Source organism: Tachypleus tridentatus, chromosome 2 (genome assembly GCF_004210375.1).
Source record: "Tachypleus tridentatus isolate NWPU-2018 chromosome 2, ASM421037v1, whole genome shotgun sequence".
Taxonomy (NCBI): Eukaryota; Metazoa; Arthropoda; class Merostomata; order Xiphosura; family Limulidae; genus Tachypleus; species Tachypleus tridentatus.
In genome coordinates this window covers 19307880-19322062 of record NC_134826.1, presented here as the reverse complement: position 1 = coordinate 19322062, position 14183 = coordinate 19307880, and positions in this window count along the sequence as shown.

Genomic DNA, 14183 nt, shown 5'->3' with positions numbered 1-14183 from the left:
AGAACTTTCTGTACCTTATTCTAATTAAAGTTTTGATACCATACCAACCGTCCTAGGAATACATTTTTACCTCAAGTGGGTTTATCCTCGTCACGAGACTGGCCTTTAGGTTTTTCATTTATTAAATGCACAATTATAACGATAATAAAAATACCAAAACTTGAAAAAATATATTGTTAATTTATTTTCATTGTTCAAATAATCTAATTAATTAGATCCTTTGTCCAAATTTAGGAGTTAAAGAAATTTCGTAAAGGTGGATTTATATTTTAATTTCTCATCCTTTTAATTTAGATTTTACTGCCATCTAGTGTATAATGTTAAAATTTTATTTGTCTGTTGTTTTTATTTCTGTCTGTGATGATAAACTGAATAATTAAATAAAATCAGTAAGTACTATTCTACTCCAAATTGTTTGTATACTAATTTTTGACAAAGTAAAGTCATGTTTTGACATTTGGATTTTTACTTTCTTGTAGTAGTTTTTCTCAAAGAGTGAGCTACGTTTACATTAAGTAATTAACATTTATTTATAAAATAAACACATCAATAAAACTTATAAAATATAAACTTCACTATATTAAGAATAAGACGTTATGTGCGCTAGCCGACCTTAATTTAGCAGTGCAAGACGAGAGGGAAGGCAGCTAGTCATCACCACCCACCGCCAATTCTTGGGCTACTCTTTTAGCAACGAATAGTGTGATTGATCGTTAACTCCTTTTAACTTCACGAATTTTTTTATTAGATGTGATAACAAATAACATCCTATTTATATTATAGATTCAACTAATTATAGAGTTAAAGTTGTTATTTAATGTAATAAAAGATAATTTTAAATAACATCCTATTTATATGATAGATTCAACTAATTATAGTGTTAAAGTTGTTATTTAATATAATAAGATATTATTTTAAATATCATTCTATTTATATTATAGATTCAACTAATTATAGAGTTAAAGTTGTTATTTAATGTAATAAAAGATAATTTTAAATAACATCCTATTTATATGATAGATTCAACTAATTATAGTGTTAAAGTTGTTATTTAATATAATAAGATATTATTTTAAATATCATTCTATTTATATTATAGATTCAACTAATTATAGTGTTAAAGTTGTTATTTAATATAATAAGAGATGATTTTTAATTTCTGCCCTATTTAAAAAGATAATTATAAATGAGCCATAATAAATACATTTTGTTCTATCACATGAAATACAAATTATGTATATATATATATATATCTAGGTATAACATTTATTATATATATAATTTTAACCACAATAAAGTAACGTGTTGGAATTCTAGAATGAGAATTACATTTTGATACCAACTGTGTATATATATATATATATGAGAAAATGATAGAATATTTATTTTTTAAAAACAATATTTGACTGTTATTACAGAAAATGCTTGATTTAGTGAAAGTAAAACCAAAATTAACTTAACTTCATAGATGGACTCAGAACAAGAAGCCATTACTTATGTCAATATTACTGTTTTAGGTTTGGTTTGGTTTTTTGAATTTCGCGCAAAGCTACTCGAGGGCCATTTGCGCCAGCCGTCCCTAATTTAGCAGTGTAAGACTAGAGGGAAGGCAGCTAGTCATCACCACCCACCGCCAACTCTTGGGCTACTCTTTTAGCAACGAATAGTGTGATTGACCGCCCCCACGGCTGAAAGGGCGAGCATGTTTGTTGCGATGGGGACTCGAACTCGCAACCCTCAGATTACGAGTCGAAAGTCTCAAACCACCTGGCCATGTCAGGCCTATATGGAAGCTACGGAATAATTTGATGCATAACATAAGTTCATGGAAGGATAATTTAGAGTTTTTCTTCGAGGTTCGGGACAGATTATGAAACAGTGCATGTAAGTAATATTGTTTAAAGGTATACAGATTATGAAACAGTGCATGTAAGTAATATTGTTTAAAGATATACAGATTATGAAATAGTGCATGTAAGTAATATTGTTTAAAGGTATACAGATTATGAAATAATGTATATGCGAAATATTGTTTGGAGGTTTACACATGAGCGATACCACAACATTGATATATTATTAAAATTTCAGTTTACTTTAGAAATTTATTGAATGTCTTTCTCTTTTAATTAAGATATTCCTCTTAATTAAGATTATATGTGAATTTTAATTATTCAAATGTAAGAAGGCCAATATTAAGTTAATATCTATATGTTTATTTATGTGGAATAAGCAAAGGAATCTATAAGCATAGGTTCTCGTAATTAATCAATGGTTTCTTAACATGGTGATGACTAGGTTTTAATATTAAGACAAGAAAGAGAGAAAAGAACTATTGAAATTCTAACGCAAATGTTAATGAACGATGTATGAAAACGTAAGTTTAAATTTCTGTCTTTCACTTTTCTTCAGTTTAACTTAAAGTCGATTGGACATATATGTGCCCGACCATAACGGTCGTACACTATTACGGTCGTCAATATTACTAACATGCACTGGTCGTACAGTGTAAATAGTCTTTATTCATTGGATGTTTCAAAATCATCTTTATCCACGTGACTTTGTTTCAAGTCTTCTTTTGGTTGACTACAATGGCCTTGAGAACAGTGGGGCGGGATTAAAACCAGTTTTTCTCTGGGGTGTTACCAAGCGGAGCAAGTAACAAGAGGCCTGGAGCACGTGACTTCGTTAGGATTGGATAGCAGTAAACAATTGCAATGAATGGTTGAGATGGAAGCGACGTAGTTACGATGAGTGTGAACTAAAAGACACGAGCTAACTGAATGCAGAATGTACCAGGATTGGTTCGTTGTTAAGAATATGTTCAAATATAGATATATAGATAAATGTATATGTAAGCTACAGTCTATAATTTTAACGTGTTGAAGTTTAGAAAACTGTGATATTCTACAAATTAATCTTCAAATGTTGTTTTGGTTTTGATCGAAATGTCTCTAATGGTGGATTAACATGAAACTTATTATTTTCGTGTACATTCCGTACCGAATATCTGCATCTAGTTTTCTTATCGCCTTTTTGTGCCTCAGCGATAAGTTTCAAGGCTTAAAACGCTAAAATTCGGGTTTAGATACCCACGGTGGAAATAGCTCATTGTGTAGTAGTAACCTGGTATTCAAGTCAGTCAGTATCGTTAACTCCTTTTAACTTCACGAATTTTTTTATTAGATGTGATAACAAATAACATCCTATTTATATTATAGATTCAACTAATTATAGAGTTAAAGTTGTTATTTAATGTAATAAAAGATAATTTTAAATAACATCCTATTTGTATGATAGATTCAACTAATTATAGTGTTAAAGTTGTTATTTAATATAATAAGATATTATTTTAAATATCATTCTATTTATATTATAGATTCAACTAATTATAGTGTTAAAGTTGTTATTTAATATAATAAGAGATGATTTTTAATTTCTGCCCTATTTAAAAAGATAATTATAAATGAGCCATAATAAATACATTTTGTTCTATCACATGAAATACAAATTATGTATATATATATATATATCTAGGTATAACATTTATTATATATATAATTTTAACCACAATAAAGTAACGTGTTGGAATTCTAGAATGAGAATTGCATTTTGATACCAACTGTGTATATGTATATATATATGAGAAAATGATAGAATATTTCTTTTTTAAAAACAATATTTGACTGTTATCACAGAAAATGCTTGATTTAGTGAAAATAAAACCAAAATTAACTTAACTTCATAGATGGACTCAGAACAAGAAGCCATTACTTATGTCAATATTACTGTTTTAGGTTTGGTTTGGTTTTTGGAATTTCGCGCAAAGCTACTCGAGGGCTATTTGCGCCAGCCGTCCCTAATTTAGCAGTGTAAGACCAGAGGGAAGGCAGCTAGTCATCACCACCCGCCGCCAACTCTTGGGCTACTCTTTTAGCAACAAACAGTGTGATTGACTGCCCCCACGGCTGAAAGGGCGAGCATGTTTGGCGCGACGGGGATGCGAACCCACGACCCTCAGATTACGAGTCGCACGCCTTAACACGCTTGGCCATGTTGGGCCTTTTCTGTTTTAACGTGTAGGTTAGGTTTGTACGACACTACAAAATTTATCACTGCACAACATAAAGGTTTGGTTTGTACAAAGTTGTAAATGTATTTTATGTATATTAAGATGGTAACTGAACAAATAACAAAGCGAAACACTACAAAATTTATCACTGCTTTAACGCAGTTCAGATTCTGAATAATTTATATTCAGATATTTTAAAAGTTTGTGTCAAACATAAAAGAGATCACGCCTTCCTCTTCCTTGTGCACGTGCTCTTACTGAGTAAATTAATATCTTAATAAGTTAATTGTACTTAAACAAAACAAAGTAAAAACAAGTTATGTTTTTTGGCTATTGATGTATCTACATAAATATAATGGTACATTATATGGGCATGTTTTGTGTTTTTAATCACTACTTCACCTCTTTCGACAGATCTTCATCAAATTTGGCGTGATGGTCTGTTGGGTCCATGCACAGATACGTGAAAATGTGCTGTTACCAGGGTGTAGATTTTATACCCCCGATGGGGAGTGGGGATGATTTTTGTAATCACTTATGTGGACTGTTCAATTTGTAAATTGGTAATCTCTGATTACGTGAACCTGAAAGCTGTAAACATGCAATCACAGAGTAATCTTGTTGCCACGATACTTGCATGTATACTTAGGCCTACTGACTGATACTTACGAACTATCGCTTAATTCGAAAAACTTAGAAGCATGTCTTTATTAAAGATGTACATTTCAGCAACTGAAAAAGCCTACATCTAGGCCTAATTATGTAATTCTATTGGTAAGAACACGAGAATAAAAGAACAAACACACAATTTGTAGGCCTGTGATGCAATAAAACAATTCAACAGACCAAACTGTAGGTGATTGTATGCACCATACCCCCCACCTAAAATGAAGGAGGGAATTATATTCCTCAAGATCTACGCTTCTGGCTGTTACACACGTTGTCTTTTGCAGTTTTTATGGGCGTTTTAGCGGTTTTTTTTTATAATTAGATATGAAGGAAAGAACTTTACGTATCCAAAGATAACCTTTCATTAGTGATGAATATACACAACTTCCGTCCAGTGGACATGTATTCCAGCTAGTAGTTGAATACATTTTAATTTGAATTTTGTAATAACTTACAAGTTTAAAAAAAATAAAATGAGTCTGTAATTATTAATTTATAGCAGACATATTCCTATCCAATACAAATTTCAAGCCAATTTATTTTGCTAGCAAAACAATGTTATATTGTAGTGAATTGCATCTTTAAATTAGCACGATAGCGCCATCTATTGTTGCTGAATAAAGGAAATTACATATATGATTTATACACAAACGATAATTTGCAACTTTAAGATATTTAATTTTGTCGTTTGGTTTATCAGATGTCTGTTTTCGCACACAGTGAACTTTTTAAAATTAAAAACAAACAAACAAACTTGCCTTTATGTACTCTCAAGACGGCTGGTATGGGTATTAAAACTTTAATTAAAATAAATTATAAAACTTTCTGTACCTTATTCTAATTAAAGTTTTGATACCAATACCAGCCGTCCTAGGAATACATTTTTACCTCAAGTGGGTTTATCCTCGTCACGAGACTGGCCTTTACGTTTTTTCATTTATTAAATGCACAATTATAACGATAATAAAAATACAAACACTTGAAATATATATTGTTAATTCATTTTCATTGTTCAAATAATCTAATTAGTTAAATCCTTCGTCCAAATTTAGAAGTTAAAGAAATTTCATAAAGCTGGCTTTATATTTTAATTTCTAATCCTTTTAATTTGGATTTTACCGCCATCTAGTGTATGATGTTAAACTTTTATTTGACTAATAATTTTTATTTCTGTCTGTAATAATAAACTGGATAATTAAATTAAATTAGTAATTACTATTCTACTCTAAATTGTTTGTATACTAATTTTTGATAAATTAAAGTCATGTTTTGGCATTTGGATTTTTACTTTCTTGTAGTAGTTTTTCTCAAAGAGTGAGCTACGTTTACATTAAGTAATTAACATTTATTTATGAAATAAACACATCAATAAAACTTATAAAATATAAACTTCGCTATACTAAAAATAAGACGTTAATATAATCTGCAGGTATTTAGTGAGTTGTAAGATGAGCGTGTTTAAATTTATCCGTTGTAAGTAAATACAAACACATTAGACTTTAAAACTCTGAGTGCCAAACTAAAAACAGAAATAATGTTTTAAGTTACCACCGAATATATTAAATATTTCATACTTAGGTCATAAGTACGTAATAAAATTTCTCTAAAGTGGTACATGCTCATTTTTTTTTAATATTCTATGTGTTGTAGATGAATATAAAATAATTATCTAATAGTGCTGCCCTCTAGCGAACGTTTTATAAGTAAAAACGAGGAACATACCTTTGCGTTCTTTGGTTTTGTATAAAAACTACCTCTAAAAATATTATATTTTTAGGTTGACCTGTTGCCTTTAAAACTGATTATAAAAACCAAAAATAAATGCATGTTTAAAAATTCAACAAACTTTTGTCGTGTAACAAATAAATGAGAATAAGTGGTAAAGTGTTAACGTTTTTTATTTTGTTTAAATTTTAATTATTTCGTTTTTATCAGTACAAAGTTTAGCCTAATACATAAAATTATTTTATTTGTACTTTTTTATAATAGAATAGTAAAACATTTTATTCACCAAATATAAATGTTGGTTTCTTGCATGTTTATGGTTTAATAAATTTCTGATATATATGTATAATTTTACTTAAATTCAGTAGAAATATATTCTTTTTAATCATTTATTTCACATTAAATCATAACGGGAATTTCATAGGTATTTTTACGTGACATTATTTCTATCTTAAAATTCAACATTTTTTCTTAGTAAAAGTATATTCAAAGTATCTGAAGCATTCTGTAAAAATGCGACGTTGTTTTGTCATCATTGATTATTATTAATTTGAAAAGAAAAGGAAATAAACAAACGAGTTTCAAAGTGACTCATTTCTACGCTGGTGGAGTTCGTTTTTTCATACACGCGAGAAACTGTGACGTAGTAACTTTTCTAGTTTGTCCACACATTCAGTTCTTTTCTGAAGTAACCGAAGCCACACGTAAAATTAAAAAAAAGAATAATGAAACTTTTTAATCGAGTAAATATTAAATTAAATTATTTATGTTTTAGGCTTTGCTTATACTCAAAAGTTTTATGTTGTTTTAATTGTTTTAATTCATTATGTATTTCTTTTCGTTTTAAGAGACTAGATATACTTTGAATGGAAAACGTTTTATATAAACACGTTTTCTCAGTTGATTACCTTATAGTGATTTGTTTTCCTTTACTATTTTTAGCAGTAGCCCTGTTAATATTGAAAATCTGATTATTAATGATAATTATTCATTCCAAATCTTGTACCTTTGATAAGCCAACACGTTTGCAAGATAAGAAGTGATTTTTAAATGTAATAGCTTCATTTTTAACCTTATCGCAGTATGTCTTATTAGGTAATACGTAGCGCCATCTGTTGACAATATATTGTTAATTACGTATATATATATGGTTGTGTGTTCTGCAAAATTACCTATTTTGTAGATATTAAATAAAGAATCAATAGAATGAACCAGGTTAATTTTACAAAGCATATGCATGCTATTAATTAAAAGCATGAATGTTTTTTTGACTTCATAATGACATTTGGAATACGATAACATGAAATGTAGCATTATCTGCAAACCTTTTATTATCTCTAACATGCTGTTAGTAAGAGAAAGTAAAAGAGAAATTAGTAAAATATTACGCCTATTGATTTTTAATATCAACTTAAGTTATCCTGTACACCTTAATACTACTGCATTCTCAAAAATATTAATTACTGTTGTTGCCACTAGGTGAGGATATAAGCTCCGGATTTTATTGTTGTGAGTCCATAAACACCGGGGAACAGAACTTTATATTGAAAACTTACAAGTTATTTAAACTGCTCTATAAGCCACGGGTATCAAAACCTACTTTTTAGCATCATACGTCTTCAGTCTTGCCTCTTAACTACTGAAGGCACTTTATAATTGAACTATAGAGTTTATTTTTAGTTGTTCCTTACACACAAACACAGATATAAAAACACGACATTGTGGGATACAATGCAGTGGAAAGTGTTTTATTTCCTGGTTTAATGATTACTATTGTAGTTGGTTTTTTGATGGGCTATACGCGTTCTGACTGTCGCATGTAATCGAGCCTTAAATTTCATTGTTGTAAGTCCAGAAACTTAAACTACATTTGAGCAAACAGTGTGCTTGTTGCTGATCCACGATATCAAATATGAATACCAACAGCACACATACATACGTATATATATTAATTTCAATACACAAAAACTGACATCACAATTTCCTCAATTTGAGTAAAATCAACTGTTCCTTAAGTGTTTTTAAGTTTATAGAAAGAGAGAGAGAAAAAAAAAGGGTTAATGTATAATTATTCTGATTCTTTCTGCAATCTTCCTTTGTGGGAAAGCGTTAATTTTACGGACGTGAAACTCTGTAATCCGTGGTGCGATCCCCCGCTGTGGACCCACGGTCTTGTTTAATGTGGCTTTGCTATAAAAGAAAGAAAGAAAGAAACAATATAAAGTTCCTCACAGTGGCACAGAGGCAGATCTGAAGGTTTTTAACGAAGACAACTTGGTCTCGATACTCGCCGCGGGGTTTGTATATCTTGTCATTGTGTAGCTTTGTGTTTAATAACAAACGTTATAAAGTCCAGTTAATAGTTTAGAAAATTGGTTGAAATGTTAAGGTAAAGAATTGAGAGGAACTTGAGAACTGATCTTGCAATTAGTTAACAACACTTTTAAAATATTTTTTTAATGGTTGAAATAAAACCATTGCTGATTAGTTGTGTTTGTTCGTAAATATTTTGTAGGTTGCGAATGAACGACTTTTAGCGTGTTTTTTTTATTTTTATTCTCAAGTACTAATATTTAACTCATAACTTCGTCATCTCTCGACCGATTTGAGATCTAATTACAGTTTTGGACTCAAGAGGTCAAACCCTTTCGATTGATGTATTTGAATGCGCTCAATATCTCGTAGATTAATTTACTCTAATCCTGCTTAAAAGAATTTCAAGTGTTGTGATTATTCAGAATTCCTTCTTGTTTATATTTGATATATTTGACTGCTCAGAATAAATATGTAGTAAAGAAACACGCGAGAAAGTCATGAAACACGCGAGAAAGTCATGAAACACACGAGAAAGTCATGAAACACACGAGAAAGTCATGAAACACGCGAGAAAGTCATGAAACACACGAGAAAGTCATGGCTTAACGTCTGAGCAAATACACCTTATCATCGAGTTTTATTTTGTACAATATGATTTTCAAGGGTTAAGCTATTTTGTACAATATGATTTTCAAGAGTTAAACTATTTTGTACAATATGATTTTCAAGGGTTAAGCTATTTTGTACAATATGATTTTCAAGGGTTAAGCTATTTTGTACAATATGATTTTCAAGGGTTAAGCTCGTGTTTGTTTTATTTCAGACCACAATAAATTCCAGTTATTGTTTTAGGCCTCTAATTATATAACAAAAGCTCAGATTGGTTGTTTCTGGAGGCCGTTAACCAATAGAAATACCAGTCTTAACTATGTTTCATTTACAACATGAACGTCGCGCCTTCTGGTGCTATGATTGAGAAATGAAGATAGAACAACAGTATGAAACCAGCATATCCCTAGAAAGTAAAGTTGTAATCGATTATGGTTTCCATAATCGAGCGCCAGGTCATTTGACACCACTAAGTCTTTGTGGCGTAAAGTTATTAGCGTGCCAAATTGTGAGTTCGAAGTTCTTGCTTCGCTGCCGTACAAAAAGCCCTGAGTATATAATTTAGCGCGAAATCTATGAAAAAAATCACACACTTTAATTTCGAACTTTCCATTATTCTGAGTACTCTCCCTCAGTGGCACAGCGGTAAGTTTGAAGGCTTATAACGCTAAAAATCGGGCTTCGATACCAGAGTTAGGCATAGCGTTGGTAATATTTGCATCACTTGTGAAAGATCAGAGTAGCGCAAGTAATTAACTTTGTTTGTTGCTAATTTATATGGAGAATATTTAGCAATACGGACTAGCAAGTTTTGGGGAATAGTTGCTCATAAATATATTATAACTTATCAGACAAGGAGGGTAAAACAAATAAAAGGTAATTCAACTTAGGTTATATGTGGGAGAATTTGGTCTGATTTGTTTTTTTAATTTCGCGCAAAGCTACACGAGGGTATCTGCCCTAGTCGTCCCTAATTTAGCAGTGTAAGCCTAGAGGGAAGGCAGCTAGTCATCATCACCCACCGCTAACTCTTGGGCTACTCTTTTAACAACGAATAGTGGGATTGACCGTCACATTATAACGCCCCCACGGCTGAAAAGGCGGGAATGTTTGAAGTAACGGGAATTCGAACCCGCGACCCTCTAACCATCTTCCCGTGTCGGGCTATGTGGGAGAAGATCTGCCATAGAGCTACAGGGCCAAGCCCAGAAATGTAAGTTTGACTTCTACCTATAGGGGGAGGGCACATACATATTATATACACATGAACCATATCAACCATTCAATATGTGCATGAAAATAAGCAACATTACATTATGCATAATTATTGGTGGGGAGTAGTCCCCCTGCTACTCTTTTTTTTGTGCACTGACTGTAATAAATACACTGTGTTTGAAATTTAATTTCTGTTCATGTTAATGTTTTAAAAAAGTACTGAATAAATTAAACACTAGGAGCAAATACAGGTGATTAAATACACAACTACCATTCATTAAATACACAAGTACCATTCATTAAATACACAAGTACCATTCATTAAATACACAGGTACCATTCATTAAACACACAACTACCATTCATTAAATGCACAAGTACCATTCATTAAACACACAAGTACCATTGACTGTTTGCTTTCCTCTGTTCTGGGGGGGTAGTTGACCGTAATGACACGAAATTACCAGATGAACCACTAGAGAGTAGTGAGTAATACTTATCTAGAGAAGTCGATACCTCAATCCACAATAAGATCTGATCAATAATGCATTCTCCTTCATTTACTTGGTCGGCGTGGCCCAGTGATAAGCTCGTCTGTACTGTGAATCCAAGGATTTGGAGCTCTAGTCCCATTCTACCGAAACGCCGTCCTTCTTTTAGAGTTGGGACTGCACGATCAAAGTGAGGGTCGAATCTCACTATTTGGTCATACAGGAGTAGTTTAGGAGTTGGCGGCGGTTGTCTGTTGATTAGAGCTGCTTTCCCTCTGGTCTAGAAGCTCAAAGTTATGAGTGAGTCTTTTGTATAGCTTTGGGTACAAAGTTTAAATAGGCCCTTGACACTTAACACTTCTTTCTATATGTACATAAACATATGTGTATTTGTATATTTATAAATAGAAATAAATACTGTAAAACATATATGGTTTATTGTGTAAACATGCTATAGCCAGACACAGTAATAAAGTTCAGTTGTGTTTAATGTGTTAACTACACATCTTTTTGTTTTGCACACATTTTGTTTATTTTCTTTGAAAGGTGTCTTCACACTGCCATGAGAAAACTGTATTCGATTTTCCACCAAAAAAGAAACAAACAAACAAACAAAACATAAGTTTATTTGTATATCCATCTCTTTTTTCATTAAAAAAACCCATACATTTTTGGTTTCTAATATTTACATGATGTTAGTTGGTAACTATGAAACTACACCATACGTATAGTGTTCCCACTGCGGGCATTTAACCTGGAACTTAGCATATAAAATCTTCATATTCGCCACTGAGTCACTACGAAGGTGTGACCAGCCGGTTATTTCCGGTCAAAACAATATGACTTTGGGAAGAGTGAAATAATGGTTTCACGAGTTTTTTCATTTCCCTGCTGGTACAGCATTAAATATACGGATTTACAACGCTAAAATCAAAGGTTCGATTCCCATCGGTGGACTCGGCAGGTAGCCCAATGTGGCTGTGTTATAAGAAAACGCACACACACAGACGAGTTTTCTCGTTCCCTGCTGGTACAGCGGTAAGTTTACGGATTTACAACGCTAAAATCAGGGGTTCGATTCCCATTGGTGGACTCAGCAGGTAGCCCAATGTGGCTTTGCTACAAGAAAACACACACACACACACCTGAGTTTTCTTCATTTTCTACACCCCATAAACGAGGTCTATATGGTTTTTGTTATAATACTTTATCTGCAACATAGGAAACGAATACGAGAAGTTAGGAGGCGCAATCAGGAAAAAAAAAAAAAACAGATATAAACTTCCCTGATTAACTCTACATCACAAACCATGAGGTTATTTATTATTCATTTGTGCTAGTCAAAGTTTTAAGTTTCAACATAGGGTAGAAAGAACAGCGAACAACTATTACAAACGAGGATAAAAGCTCTTCAGAAATGACTGGAAACCACTTGCTTTATGGTTAACCATAATTAAAGAAGTTAATTAAAACGAATTTTTCTGTGCCTCCAACATGCATCTGTTCTTCACTTATCTTATAAATATTGATGTAAACCGTTAATCACCATATTTTTTTGTAAAACCTACGCAGAGAAATGGAATGTTACAGTGAACAAAAGTATGTGTGTACTCTGAAAGAGACTTAGATAACACTATTGAGTCTTTTCACTGTATTCTTGGTCAAGAAAATATAGTGCGGATATTCCGACACGAATAATAAACTTTTTTCGACTACACAAAAGATAAAAGAAATTTTGCGTAGTATATTTTTAGGTATTAAAACTTAGCTGAAACTATGTGCAGTATGTTTTTGATACTAGAACTTAGTTGATAATAAAGTACAATATAAATCAATCAGAAGATATATTTGAGAGTAGATACAACGAATAACCCCTTACCCTCATGTAGCTGATATGGTATGCTTACTCCAAAAATTCTACATTAGACAGCACAAAGCCTTGATCTGTACGTGCGACACTATAGAACTTAGCTGATAATAAAGTAAATATAAATCAATCAGAAGATGTATTTGAGAGTGGATACAACGAATAACCCCTCACCCTTATGTTGTTTATATGATATGTTTACTCCAAAAATTCTAAAGATAACACACATTTACACAAACACACACACGTATATATATATATAGTTTATTTTCGGACACATTGTGCCACTGTGTATTGAAAGTAAAGACATATAAACAAAAATAGAATTTTTTTGACACAGTCAACATGTTTATTAGTTGTCTCGGCTGATTATTGTCACCATTATTAGAACCTGTGACAAACATTGTTGTTTGTCTTCTTAGTTTCAATTTACATAGCCTAATTAATTAATTAACATTAATCAGTATATCGTCCTTTGCTCTGTCTCTTTACATCTAGGCTTAGGCCCAAAATCTGATCGTTTTTTTTTATAATTTCTGTCCACATGTCCATCTACTTTATGCCAAGTGCTAGAAAGATGTATGTTATGCTAGCTATTAAAGCATGCATATCAATTACTTTCATTGTAATGAAGAAATTATGATGATATCAATATTTTATACACATACATAGATATAAATATATACATGATATTTCGTTTGTTGTTTAACTGTCTAAAGTGAACTACTTTGGTGAATATATGTTTTCAGAACGAATAAGTGATATGCAGTCTCCACTTGCAATTTTATCTCCGAACGATCTAATATTTGTACGATGATCACTCTGACAAACGTAAGGCTGTTCTTCGACGCTGTTGTGCATTTGTTGATTTTCAGATGAGAACAGTTATCGACTGTTGTTTGTCAGGGCTGTTCAACGGAGAGCGGGTGGAAATATTTGAAGTTACCAAGAATGCTGGTTCGGTTTATATAAGCGTCATTGTGAGTGTTATCTTATAGCCACTTTCAGCTATTCTGAGTACGTACCATTTGATTAATAGTTTCAGAAGTTTCGATTCTATCGTGAGAGTAACGAAACTGTCCATAAATAAGATTGTTTCTATCTGGTAACCATGGCAACAAACAATAGAAAACCAAGCGATAGCCCGAGATGTCCAACCTCGCTTTTCACTACGATAAGACTGCTAAGCACCACAGAAAAATTATACTGTCGTATCTCAGGG